Source organism: Lycium barbarum, chromosome 9 (genome assembly GCF_019175385.1).
Source record: "Lycium barbarum isolate Lr01 chromosome 9, ASM1917538v2, whole genome shotgun sequence".
In the NCBI taxonomy this organism is placed as follows: Eukaryota; Viridiplantae; Streptophyta; class Magnoliopsida; order Solanales; family Solanaceae; genus Lycium; species Lycium barbarum.
Window position 1 is genome coordinate 56,162,265 of NC_083345.1, and position 13,761 is coordinate 56,176,025.

Consider the following 13,761-nt stretch of genomic DNA (forward strand, 5'->3'; position numbering starts at 1 on the left):
AAACGAGCGCGGTGCATAATCAAAATGAAATGATAGAACTCTGTAATGCACAAAATAGCTATATACATATATTATACTCACGACATGCATAGGGGTTCAAATAAAAAGTGTCGCTCTATCCCACCTTGAAGGAATAATTTATAAGGTGAGATCAACAACAATGAAATTAATCGGAAAAATCTTGAAATAGCTTAACATTTTTACATCATCGTTGAAATCATAGTTGATACCATTAAGCATAAAATCATTCTCAACGTAATCCTCATAAACATTCTCTTTTATAACATCATAAGAAGCTTTAAGAGTCATAAACTTCTAGCTTTTGAAATCAAGGAGGTTATGGAAACGCTTATGGACTCATGCCATAGGAGTCATGCCTTTGAAAGAAGATGGACGAGGCCTAACATACCTGTTCGACCTCCTATTAGCTACGCTTATTCGTCCGAGCTCACAAGTCTACATTTAAGAGGAGTTATACTAGTCTTAGACTCTTTATTGTACACTTGTCCCATGTTTTAAATCAAACAATTCTATATTCTGCCGAAAATCGAGCAGCATCTCCCCTATTTATATACCTAGCCCAAAATTACAATTCAGCAACCAATCAACAACAACAACAATACCAACATTAACAACACTATTATTCATACTAATATATTCCATAAACATCCCACATGATGTTTTTCAACATATAACAACAATATGCACTTCCTTTCATCCCAATCAAGGAGTATAATCTCATCAACACACTAACAACATTAGATACCATCTTTACACATATAAATCATCCCAGCCACACGGCCACAACATGTTCAAAACAGCCCATAAACACAATAATTACAACACAATACTTTATGACCTTTCCTCCATAACTATTTTCACTTTTTAGGCTTGCTAATCCTTCACATAAACTCAACATAAGAAACAGGATAATAATATACCTTATACTTGAAGAAAATCAGCCACATCAACTTCCTCCAACCCTAAACTTACGTAGAAGCAAGAACAATCACCTTTCGTAGACTAATTTAGCGTAATCCTGTTGAATTCTTGATTTATTGGACTATAATGTTTGGGGAAGGTGTGGAGAAATTTCTAGGACTCTTTAGAATGTTATTTTAATGAAAAAACGGGATTGATGGGGGTATTTATATGTCACGACCCAGCTAGGGGCCGCGACGGGTGCCTGGGGCTAATCACCGAGCGCCGCACGTGTCATCACTTCTTAAGCTTATTTAGCCATCACTTATCTGATTCGTGCTCAATTTATAATAAACTCCATTTTCATTTAGAAACGAAATGCGTTTATACATACGAGCCCTTAGGCTAGCAAAATAATATATACATATACATATATACATAATGACCATGCCATGAAACCACACGACCCACGTCGAGTATCTACGAGCCTCTAAGAGATGACATCTACAACTATACATAAAATAATCATCATAGGCACCTCCGAGACAATGGAGGGCTTTCAATCAGCTAGCAGCCTCTAAGAATCCGAAGCAAGATCTCCTCCCTGTCTACCTGTGGGCATGAACACAGCGTCCAATGAAAAAAGGGACGTCAGTACGAATATTGTACTGAGTATGTAAGGCAGGAATGAAATAAACAATCATAATAGAAAGATCATGAGTCAGGGGAAAAAGATATAACCTGCACAATGTCATAGGCAATCGTATTACTATCATATTTCACATTTTACATAATCATAGTACACATGTTATCACATCCCATACATCATCACGTCCGTCATCATATACATCATCACATCATAATCTATATCGTTACCCACATCCGAGTAACCCTCATATGCCGCCCACTAGTAGTGATCGTGCCCGGCCCTCTCGACTCGGTGTAAACATCGCAGCCCGCATTAGCGGTGACATGCCCGGCCATATACGCACGGTGGAATCTTATCGTCGCAACATCAATCGTAACACATCATTATTATACATCCCAAACCATAGCATCATGTTATCATTTCTTAGTGTTCCATGTGTCCCATAGTGTTACAAGTTATCATTACTTATCGTCTTATTGTCATAGCATACAACAACATTAAGAGCATTCATTAGGCTTTAAGACAACCATACTATGTCGGGGTGAGGTAAAGTCGTGAACCCCTGATTGTATTATGGACATTTATGAGTATCATGCCTCGCCTTGAAGGGAATAAAACATAAGGCGAGTGTTAACAATAATAACATCATTAGCATTGTAGGAACATCATGCCACAATTTCTTGAGTCTCTAGACCCTAGCTCATTGTCATCACTATCATGCTCATAGGGGATTTAATATATAGAAAGACTCTTAAGCTTCATCTTATAAAAGGATTTGTGGAAAGCTTGAAGGATTCATGACTATTGAAAGAAGAGTTAAGCCTCACATACCTTTGCCGTTTAAGCAATTTCGCGTTTGCTTATTCTCCTTCAAGGGCACGCCTTTACCTTCAAAAAGAGGATTCACACGATCGTTAGTTAACCAACTATAAGAACGCACTACTATTTCTAGAGAAAATTGGGCAGCACTTCCTTTGTTTATACTACTTTTCCCGTATTCCGTATCAACTCCCAACATTCACAACAACAATCACAATATGGCAATCAACAATCATCTTTTATATACTTTAAACAAAATCCACCATTTCTCTTCAATTTCTTCACATTTATTGTTATAGGTTCGCTATCGTATTTTCCCGTGTATCACACTTATCTCACGATCTACATATCATTTATAACATATTCATACTCACAACACACTAACATTCATGACTCCATTCAACTACCACTCACTCATGACACTATTCACTCTTGAATGACTCATTTGCTATGCTCTTCTACAATTCGGGTATCTTAACCTTCCAATACCTTAAACAACATAAAATGGTCATGAAACTTACCTTGGATGATGGTTGAACAAGTCTTGAGTATAGTTTCTCCTCTAGCAACAAAACCCTATCTCACCTCTTTTGGTTTTTCTTTGAAGAAGATGAGCTTTACTTGATTTTCATACACTTCGATTCATAGATTTGGTGTTGATGATCTTAGTTTTCCTTTGATTTCTCTTGTAGTTGAAGAATGGAGAGTTTTCTAGATGGTTCTTGAAGAGTGGAGAATGAATGGAATGAAAAATGAAATGAAAGGGTCCCTTATATTAAAAATACAAATCTGGCCGACCATCTTTATACGGACCAACATACGGTCCGTATAATATTTACTGACCGTATGTTGGGATCGTATATTTGGTCCAGTGAACCTTGGTGTTCTAGGATGGATCTACGGACTGGACATACGGTCCATATATATTATACGGCCAATATGTCTGGCCGTATATTGTCCAGTTCTCCGGAACTTGTTTTCGTCGACTTGTTTGATCTCCGATCCTTATGGAACCTTCATGGCACTTGTTTAGCACCTCAATATCAATCTTAGGGACATCATCACACTTCTCTAAGACATCATTATGCCATCATGGTCTCGTTGTTCGAAATTCCTACCCGATACACGACGTATGATTCGCTTTCCTTGGCAACTTTCTTTCATTGCATCGTATGCCTTTAGAATCTCGTCGAGGGTCATATAATACTCTTTATTACTCATCAAAACATCGCATACGCTACGCTCTTGGTTAGTTTATTCACTGTACATATACGGGGGATTTTCCAAGTGTAACATTCTCCCACCCCCCCCCCCCCCCCCCTTTTGGAACATTCGTCCTCGAATGTTAAACACTCGGGATTCTACAAAAATTTCGCCAGAGTTTCCCCTGTAACATGGCACTACCAACCTGTCACAACAACCCATAATATCATTGCTTCATAGGGCTACATCAAAATAGCATCATATCTATGGCCACACACGACCAAAAACATAAAGATAAAGCATACATACCTTATATGGTCGGCGTTTCATTTTGTATCTCTCCTGGGGGTTGGAATAAGTGCGGATACTTGGACCTCATCTTCTCTTCTTCCTCCCAAGTAATCTCTTCCAGATTGTTGTTTTGCCATAGGACTTTGACTGACGCTACCTCTTCATAAGTTAGCCTTTCTATTATCTGCACATCATCTATCGGGACAATCCTTGTGGGATCTCCAACACACTTGCGGAGCATCGAAACATGAAAGACTGGATGGACTGATTCAAGCTCCGAAGGAAATTCTAATTCATATGCTACCTGCCCTACCTTGCGAATGATTTTGTAGGGCCCGATGTACCTAGGACTTAGTTTCCCCTTCTTTCCAAATCTCATTATCCCTTTCATTGGCGACACTTTCAAGAACACCCGATCATTAACTTGAAACTCCAAGTCTCGTCGGCGGTTGTCCGCATAGGACTTTTGGCGACTTTGGGCTGTTAACAACCGATCTCGAATCACCTTGACCTTTTCCAGTGCTTGTTGGATCAATTCAGGGCCCACTAATTGTGCTTCTCCTATTTTGAACCATCCGATTGGAGATCTATATTTCCATCCATATAACGCTTCATAGGGGCCATTTGTATACTAGAATGGTAGCTATTGTTGTATGCAAATTCAATTAATGGCAGATGATCATCCCAACTACCACCGAAATCCAACACACACACCCGTAGCATATCTTCTAAGGTTTGAATGGTACGCTCGGCCTGCCCGTCAGTTTTTTGATGGAATGTCGTACTCAACTTCACTTGCGTGCCCAAACATTCATGAAAAGACTTCCAGAACATAGTTGTAAACTGTGCTCCTATATCCGTGATAATAGACAATGGAATACCATGGAGTCGCACAATTTCCTTGAGATACAGCCTTGCATAGTCTTCTGCTGAGTACGTGGTTCTAACTGGAAGAAAATGGGCTGCTTTTGTCAATCTATCCACGATCACCCATATAAAATCATATTTACCACGAGAACGAGGTAATCCCACGATGAAATCCATGTTAATCACTTCCCATTTCCAAGTGGGTATTTCTATCGCTTGCAAAAAGCCTTCTGGCTTTTGATGTTCCGCTTTTACTTGTTGGCAATTTGGGCATTGTGCTACGAATTCTGCTATGTCTCTCATCATGCAATCCCACCAATACATCATTTTGAGATCATGATACATTTTGGTTGCGCCTGGATGAATAGAATACCGAGAACAATGCGCTTCTTCTAGAATTCGTTGGTGCAATTCCGCCACCTTTGGTACACATAACCTGCCTTGGTATCTAAGAATTCCATCAACCGAAATCTCAAACGGAGACTTCCCCCTTCTATGTGATGCGTCTCTATAATGACATAACTGAGGATCTTCATACTGCCGTTCCTTCACTTCAGGATCCAAGGACGAAATGGCGGAATCTTTGATACTAATACCCGCATTAGTTGAATCAATTACTCGCAATCCAAGATTAGCCAATCGATGAAGTTCTTGAACCATCTCTTTCCTTTCTGGAGGGATTTCACATAAACTGCCCATTGATCGGCGGCTAAGTGCATCGGCTACTACATTCGCCTTCCCGGGGTGGTATAAACTATTAACATCATAATATTTTAATAATTCTAACCACCGCCTTTGCGGCAGGTTCAACTCCCTTTGCTTGAAAATATATTGGAGGCTCTTGTGATCTGTATAGATATCAACATGCATCCTAATCCCATACCGGAAGCATCACAATACACAACGTAACCATCTGGCCCTTCTGGAAGTGTTAAAATTGGAGCTGAGGTCAACCTGTTTTTCAACTCTTGGAAACTACGTTCAAGCGTCATCCCATTGGAATTTAGCTATCTTCTGGGTTAACTTCGTCAATGGGGCTGAAATGGATGAAAAGCCCTCTACAAATCTTCTATAATAGCCTGCTAAGCCCAGGAAACTACGAACTTTTATAGGCGTCGTAGGCCTTGGCCAAGTCTTCACTGCTTCAATTTTCTGAGTGTCGACCCGAATACAATCATTGGAAATCACATGGCCCGGAAATGTCATAGAATTCAGCCAAAACTCGCATTTTGAAAATTTTGCATATAGCTCCCGGGCTCGAAGAATACCAAGAACGATCCTCAAATGATCTGCATGTTCCGATTCCGTGCGAGAGTATACCAGAATATCATTAATAAATACAATCACAAATAGATCCAAGAGAGGCCTGAATACGTTGTTCATCAAATTCATAAATACAGCCGGAGCATTAGTCAACCAGAATGACATGACTCGGAATTCATAGTGGCCGTATCACGTTCTGAAGGTTGTTTTAGGAATATCCGCTTCTCTAATCCTCATTTGATTGTAGCCCGACCTCAATTCTATTTTTGAAAACCACTTGGCACCTTGCAATTGATCGAATAAATTATCAATCCTTGGGAGAGGATATCTGTTCTTTATCGTCACTTTGTTCAATTGCCTGTAGTCGATACACATTCGTAGAGATCCGTCTATCTTTCTCACAAACAAGACCGGTGCTCCCCACGGTGATGAATTGGGTCTAATGAATCCCTTCTCGAGCAAGTCTTTCAGCTGCGCCTTAAGCTCTTTTAATTCTGCCGGAGCCATTCGATAAGGGGGAATATAAATAGGATTTGTGTCCGGCAATACATCAATAGCGAAATCAATTTCCCTTTCTGGTGGAAGACCTGGAAGTTCATCTGGAAAGACGTCTGAAAACTCATTCACCACCGGAACTGACTGGAAAATTGGTGGCTTTGCCTCGGTATCATGAACCTGAACTAAGTGATAAATATATCCCTTGGCTATCATCTTCCTTGCCTTGAGGTAGGAAATAAACCTACCTTTCGGAGATGCTGTATTACCCTGCCATTCGTGCACGGGCTCTCCCGAAAATTGGAATCGAACCACTTTTGTGCGACAATCAACATTTGCATAACACGAAGCCAACCAATCCATACCCATGATTACATCGAATTCTACCATTTCTAACTCAATCAAGTCATCTTGGGTCTGACGATCGCATATCACAATAACACAATTTTTGTACACTTGTCTTGCTATCACAGGATCGCCAACTGGGGTGAGTACCTCAAAGGGTTTAATTGACTCGGGTTTTTACCCCGATACAACCAGCAACGTATGGAGTAATATAAGAAAATGTAGAACCCGGGTCTACCAACACATACACATCACGGGAGAATATAGACAATATACCTGTGACTACATCCGGAGAGGACTCGAGATCCTGTCGTCCCGCTAAAGCATATACACGGGGCTGAGTGGCACCCGAAGTAGATGCTGCCCCTCGGCCTCTGCCTCGGCCTGCTGTCATCTGAGAAGTCTGCCCTGCGGGGTGTGCTGACGAGGAACCCGCTGCTGAGCCTGTGGGCTGAACCCTACCTCTACCATATCGCGAGGGACAATCTCGCATCAAATGTCCGGTCTGGCCACAAACATAAGAACCATCCGTTTCCTGACGACACGGTCCTGAATGTAATTTGCGGCACCGACTACATCGTGGAACTAGCGGTCTCCTCTGACTATAATCACCCCCACAGTGAGAACCCAAAGCTCTCGAGCTCTGACCCTGTCCTGACGGAAAAGAGCGATCAAATCCCCTGTCCGCGAACCGGGGAGGTGCACTAGTCGCTGACTGGCCTGAATGTCGGGAATAAGCATGCCTCGATCCCCCTCTATAATCACCACCTGTGCCCTCAGATCTAGCCATTTTGTTTTGCCTCCTATCACTGTCGCGATCGCCCCTTTGTTGTCGTTGTCGTCCCTCTAAATTCTGAGTGTGGGCCTGTATCCGGGAAATGTCCATCCCGTCTTGCAACGAAGCCGTCAGACAATTTCTGAATAAATGCGGTCCCAAACCAATCACAAATCTATGTACCCGATCTCCCATGTTGGCCACCATAGTCGGAGCATATCTAGCCAAGGAATTGAATTGCATGCTATACTCTCGGGCACTCATGTTTCCTTGCCTCAAATTCAGAAATCTATCCGCCCTAGCTCGACGGACCTTGGGTGGCAAATAGTGGCGAATGAAAGCATCTACGAACTCTTGCCAAACCGGAGGAGGCGCGTTCTCTCCTCTTGATAATACCCAATTGTTGTCCCATAACACCGTCACATCCCGGAGCCTATAGGATGCCAACTCCACGGATTCAGTTTCGGAGGCATGGACAATCTTCAACGTCCTCAATATTTCATCAATAAAACCTTGGGGGTCTTCCTCCGGCTTTGACCCGAAGAATTCCAGGGGATTTAGACTCATAAAATCACGGGCCTTTGTACTCGCAGCCCGGTCACTTAAACCCACATTTTGTCATTGTGCTTGAGCGGCAACCAATTGGGTCAATAACTGAATAGCCTCGGTCATTTGTTGACCCGAAGCAGCCGGCGGAGGAATTGGAGCTGGGGCTCCTCCTTGCTCTTCCAAATTAGGCGGGGTAGAGGAAGTATTTGACAAGGCCTCGTTGTGTGATTCGCGTTCCGCTATATTCATCGGAGGCTCTCTTTCTGCCTGCCTCTTTGTTGTAATCTTGCCCTTCTGGGCGGCTGTAGCCTTTCCCTTTGGCGGCATTCTGAAATCATAGCACACTATTAGAGAGGATAACATCTTATACACGGCTCTATCGCACGATCTCGTAGAAGAAAGATGGTTATTTTTCCTAAATGCCCCGTAGCCCCTTGTTTATTGATGTGGCGCGCTACACACCTTAAACAAGACTCTACTAGACACGGCTCGTAGACACTTCCTAGGACCGAACTGCTCTGATACCACTTTTGTCACGACCCAGCTAGGGGCCGCGACGGGTGCCCGGGGCTAACCACCGAGCACCGCACGTGCCATCACTTCTTAAGCTTATTTAGCCATCACTTATCCGATTCGTGCTCAATTTATAATAAACTCCATTTTCATTTAGAAACGAAATGCTTTTATACATACGAGCCCTTAGGCTAGCAAAATAATATATACACATACATATATACATAATGACCATGCCATGAAACCACACGACCCACGTCGAGTATCTACGAGCCTCTAAGAGATGACATCTACAACTATACATAAAATAATCATCATAGGCACCTCCGAGACAATGGAGGGCTTTCAATCAGCTAGCAGCCTCTAAGAATCCGGAGCAAGATCTCCTCCCTATCTACCTGTGGGCATGAACACAGCGTCCAAAGAAAAAAGGGACGTCAGTACGAATATTGTACTGAGTATGTAAGGCAGGAATGAAATAAACAATCATAATAGAAAGATCATGAGTCAGGGGACAAAGATATAACCTGCACAATGTCATAGGCAATCGTATTACTATCATATTTCACATGTTACATAATCATAGTACACATGTTATCACATCCCATACATCATCACGTCCGTCATCATATACATCATCACATCATAATCTGGATCGTTACTCGCGTCCGGGTAACCCTCATATGCCGCCCACTAGTGGTGATCGTGCCCGGCCCTCTCGGCTCGGTGTAAACATCGCAGCCCGCATTAGCGGTGACATGCCCGGTCATATAGGCGCGGTGGAATCATACACAGCCCACATTAGCGGTGACATGCCCGGCCATATAGGAATGGTGGAATCTTATCGTCACAACATCAATCATAACACATCATTATTATACATCCCAAACCATAGCATCATGTTATCATTTCTTAGTGTTCCATGTGTCCCTTAGTGTTACAAGTTAGCATTACTTATCGTCTTATTGTCATAACATACAACAGCATTAAGAGCATTCATTAGGCTTTAAGACAACCATAATATGTCGGGGTGACGTAAGGTCGTGAACCCCCGATTGTATTATGGACATTTATGAGTATCATGCCTCGCCTTGAAGGGAATAAAACATAAGGTGAGTGGTAACAATAATAACATCATTAGCATTGTAGGAACATCATGCCACAATTTCTTGAGTCTCTAGACCCTAGCTCATTGTCATCACTATCATGCTCATAGGGGATTTAATATAAAGAAGGACTTTTAAGCTTCATCTTATAGAAGGATTTGTTGAAAGCTTGAAGGATTCATGCCTTTTGAAAGACGTGTTAAGCCTCACATACCTTTGTCGTTTAAGAAATTTCGCGTTTGCTTATTCTCCTTCAAGGTTACGCCTCTAACTTCAAAACGAGGATTCGCACGATCGTTAGTTAACCAACTATAAGAACGCACTACTATTTCTAGAGAAAATTGGGCAGCACTTCCTTTGTTTATACTACTTTTCCCGTATTCCGTATCAACTCCCAACACTCACAATAACAATCACAATAAGGCAATCAACAATCATTTTTTATATACTTTAAACAAAATCCACCATTTCTCTCCAATTTCTTCACATTTATTGCTATAGGTTCGCTATCGTATTTTCCCGTGTATCACACTTATCTCACGATCTACATTTCATTCATAACGTATTCATACTCACAACACACTAACATTCATGATTCCATTCAACTACCACTCGCTCATGACACTATTCACTCTTGAATGACCCATTTGCTATGCTCTTCTACAATTCGGGTATCTTAACCTTCCAATACCTTAAACAACATAAAATGGTCATGAAACTTACCTTGTATGATGGATGAACAAGTCTTGAGTGGAGTTTCTCCTCTAGAAACAAAACCCTATCTCACCTCTTTTGGTTTTTCTTTGAAGAAGATGAGTTTTACTTGAGTTTCATACACTTTGATTCATAGATTTGGTGTTGATGATCTTAGTTTTCCTTTGATTTCTCTTGTAGTGGAAGAGTGGAGAGTTTTCTAGACGGTTCTTGAAGAGTGGAGAATGAATGGAATGAAAAATGAAATGAAAAGGTCCATTATTTAAAAAATACAAATCTGGCCAACCATCTTTATACGGACCAACATACGGTCCGTATAATATTTTCTGACCGTATGTTGGGACCGTATATTTGGTCCAGTGAACCTTGGTGTTCTGGGCTGGATCTACGGATTGGACATACAGTCCGTATATATTATACGGCCAGTATGTGTGGCCGTATATTGTCCAGTTCTCCGGAACTTGTTTTCGTCGACTCGTTTGATCTCCAATCCTTATGGAACCTTCTTGGCACTTGTTTAGCCCCTCAATATCAATATTAGGGACATCATCACACTTCTCTAAGACATCATTATGCCATCATGGTCTCGTGGTTCGAAATTCCTACCCGATACACGACGTATGATTCGCTTTCCTTGGCAACTTTCTTTCATTTCATCGTATGCCTTTAGAATCTCGTCGAGGGTCATCTAATACTCTTTATTACTCATCAAAACATTGCATACGCTACGCTCTTGGTTAGCTTATTCACTGTACATATACGGCGGATTTTCCACGGTGTAACATTATACCCCCTTTAGATAATATAATCTTCACCCCTAATCCTTGTATAACTTTTCTCTCCCTTGAGCTCATACTAAGCTATCTACATCCTTGGTAACGCAAACTTTTCCAGGGTGTAACATCCTTCCCCCTTTAGAAACATTCGTCCTCTAATGTTGCAATATTGCCGCCTCACCACATCATCTTTGATTCTTTAGTAGAGCTTTTCTTCGTTTAGAGTTCAATTATGATTGCTTAAACTATAACTTGGGTCGGTCTCTTCTCACCATCCCTTAACTCCTTCATTGCCTTCGGTTAGCTTCCTTCCATTCTATTTCTAGAAGGCTTTTCCGTTCCCGACACAATCATGCCAATATGTTGACTACCCACTTCCCTTCGAACGTCCTTCAAGAACCAGAAATTCCTTGGTACTTTTGCAAACCTACTTATTTTCTCCCAATTTACACTCTTATTAATTGCTACTGCCCTCCACTTCTACTTATCAGGACTTGATTTCGAACCCTTTACCTTCATCTTGTGTCCTATACCACATATTTCATTCTTTCCGTATACTCTAATGTTACTACATCATGCTTATCCAACTCTAACTTTCAGAGAAAAATAGTGTCAACCTGTCCTAGCGCACTTGCAACTTAAACTTCAAGGCCATGTTCAGTCAATACCTTTAACATATAACTTCATTGATTATCTTTACTGGTTGACGTAACCACATTTAAGCTATCATATCTCTTTATTAACACTTGCTTACCAAGTATCCCCAATACTATTCAGCCTTGTCCTATTTATGTAACTGTATACGTCATCTCTCCTCACTTTATCAAGCCGGTCCACCCCATCTTTTGCAATCGTTGAGAATTTCAACTGTGAGGTTCACACGCTTCTAATTTCCCCTTAAGTTGTTCTAGTTCCTCATCCTTCTTTTATGTCTAAACCTGTAGGACTTCATAGCGCAGTTCCCAGGGGGTCACCCATCCTAGTACTACTCCGGCCCAAGCACGCTTAACCTCGAAGTTCCGATGGGATCAGGTGCATTAGTGCCGGTATGATCGTATTCATCCTACTGCGCGACCCTTATCACGCGACCTAAACAAGTTGAAGTTCTATCGGGCCCCAAGGAAATTTTCGATCATGTATCTCCCTCCGAATTGGAAAAATCCCCTCACATTACTGATCAAGCAAACGCTATTTCAGCCTTCAGAACTCTCGATGGCAAGCCATCAATTAACACATACAACTGCTTTTCCATTCCTAAATTTTAAGATTTCTCGTAGCGGTAAAACTTCTTAGCCACAGTTATCTATAAACAGCTTGGTTATCGGTCCTCGTAAAACTTCCACTTGTCAACTATCAATGGTATCCTGCAGTAATTGTACACACACAAGAAGTTCCAATAAAAGACTCATATAGCTGTAGCCGGCCTGCCCTCTTCATGGTCTGAAGCGCTATAAAGTGAAGTATCCTGCTCATCGTCCTTGCGCCGTTCTGGTAGCCCTCTCATCGTGGTGATTGTTTATATAGTTTTATGTCATATACTATTACAATTGGTATAACTAGCGGCTTGAAATTTCACGAGGGTTTATTGTCACCAACTTGTTTCGACTAATCGCAATATCCTTGATCCCCTTTCTTGCGACCTTATCTCCGTCTACTTGCATAGCTTCTCCTTGCATTCCTTGGCTCATCTTACTTCATAACTCCCTATTACTCCTCGATTTTTCCCATTATCAGGTGTAAAAATTCTCCTAATACCTTAGCCCTCCCTTGTGCTTGCACTCAAGCTCACTTGCTTCCCCCCTTAAAATTTTTACCTTATGGTGTTGTCTACCTGATTCATCGAATCCATAACACCGCTGGAGCTTTGGAAAGCCCGAAGGACATCACCCTAAACTCGTAATGCCTGTATCGGGTCCTGAGTGCCGTCTTCGGGATATCTGGCAGTAAGTCTATAGTGAACTTTATCTCTTGTCCTGGAGGGAGACCTGGAAGCTCATCGAGAAATATATCTGGGAATTCATTAACTACTGGAACTAGCTGAAGAGCCGGTACCTATGCTTTCATGTCATGCCCTCGAACCCGAGGATAAATATAGTCTCTCTTAACCATCTTCCTTTTCTTGAGGTACGAAATAAACTCACCCCTAGGCGATGCTGTCTTCCCTCTCCACGTTATAATCGACTCTCCTGGAAAATGAAACTAAACTATCTTTTCTCTGCAATCAACATTAGTATAGCAAGAAGCCAGCCAATCCATACCCATAATAACATAAAACTCAGTCATGTCTAACTCTATCAAGTCTACTATGGTATGACGATTATATACATATCCACCGAGCAATTCCTATATACTCGTCCAGCTATGACCGAATCTCCTACCGGTGTAGCTACCTCGAATGGTTCTATCAATTCAAGTTCTATTCCGATTCTACTAGCAACAAAAGGGGATATATATGATAAGGTGGAAGCCGGATCT

General features: G+C 41.6%; 1 pseudogene; it reads right to left on the reverse strand.

Moving 5' to 3' along the window:
• Positions 1–12,229: 12,229 nt before the first annotated feature.
• On the reverse strand, positions 12,230–12,346 carry LOC132612371 (5S ribosomal RNA; annotated as a pseudogene).
• Between the last annotated feature and the right edge of the window lie 1,415 nt (positions 12,347–13,761).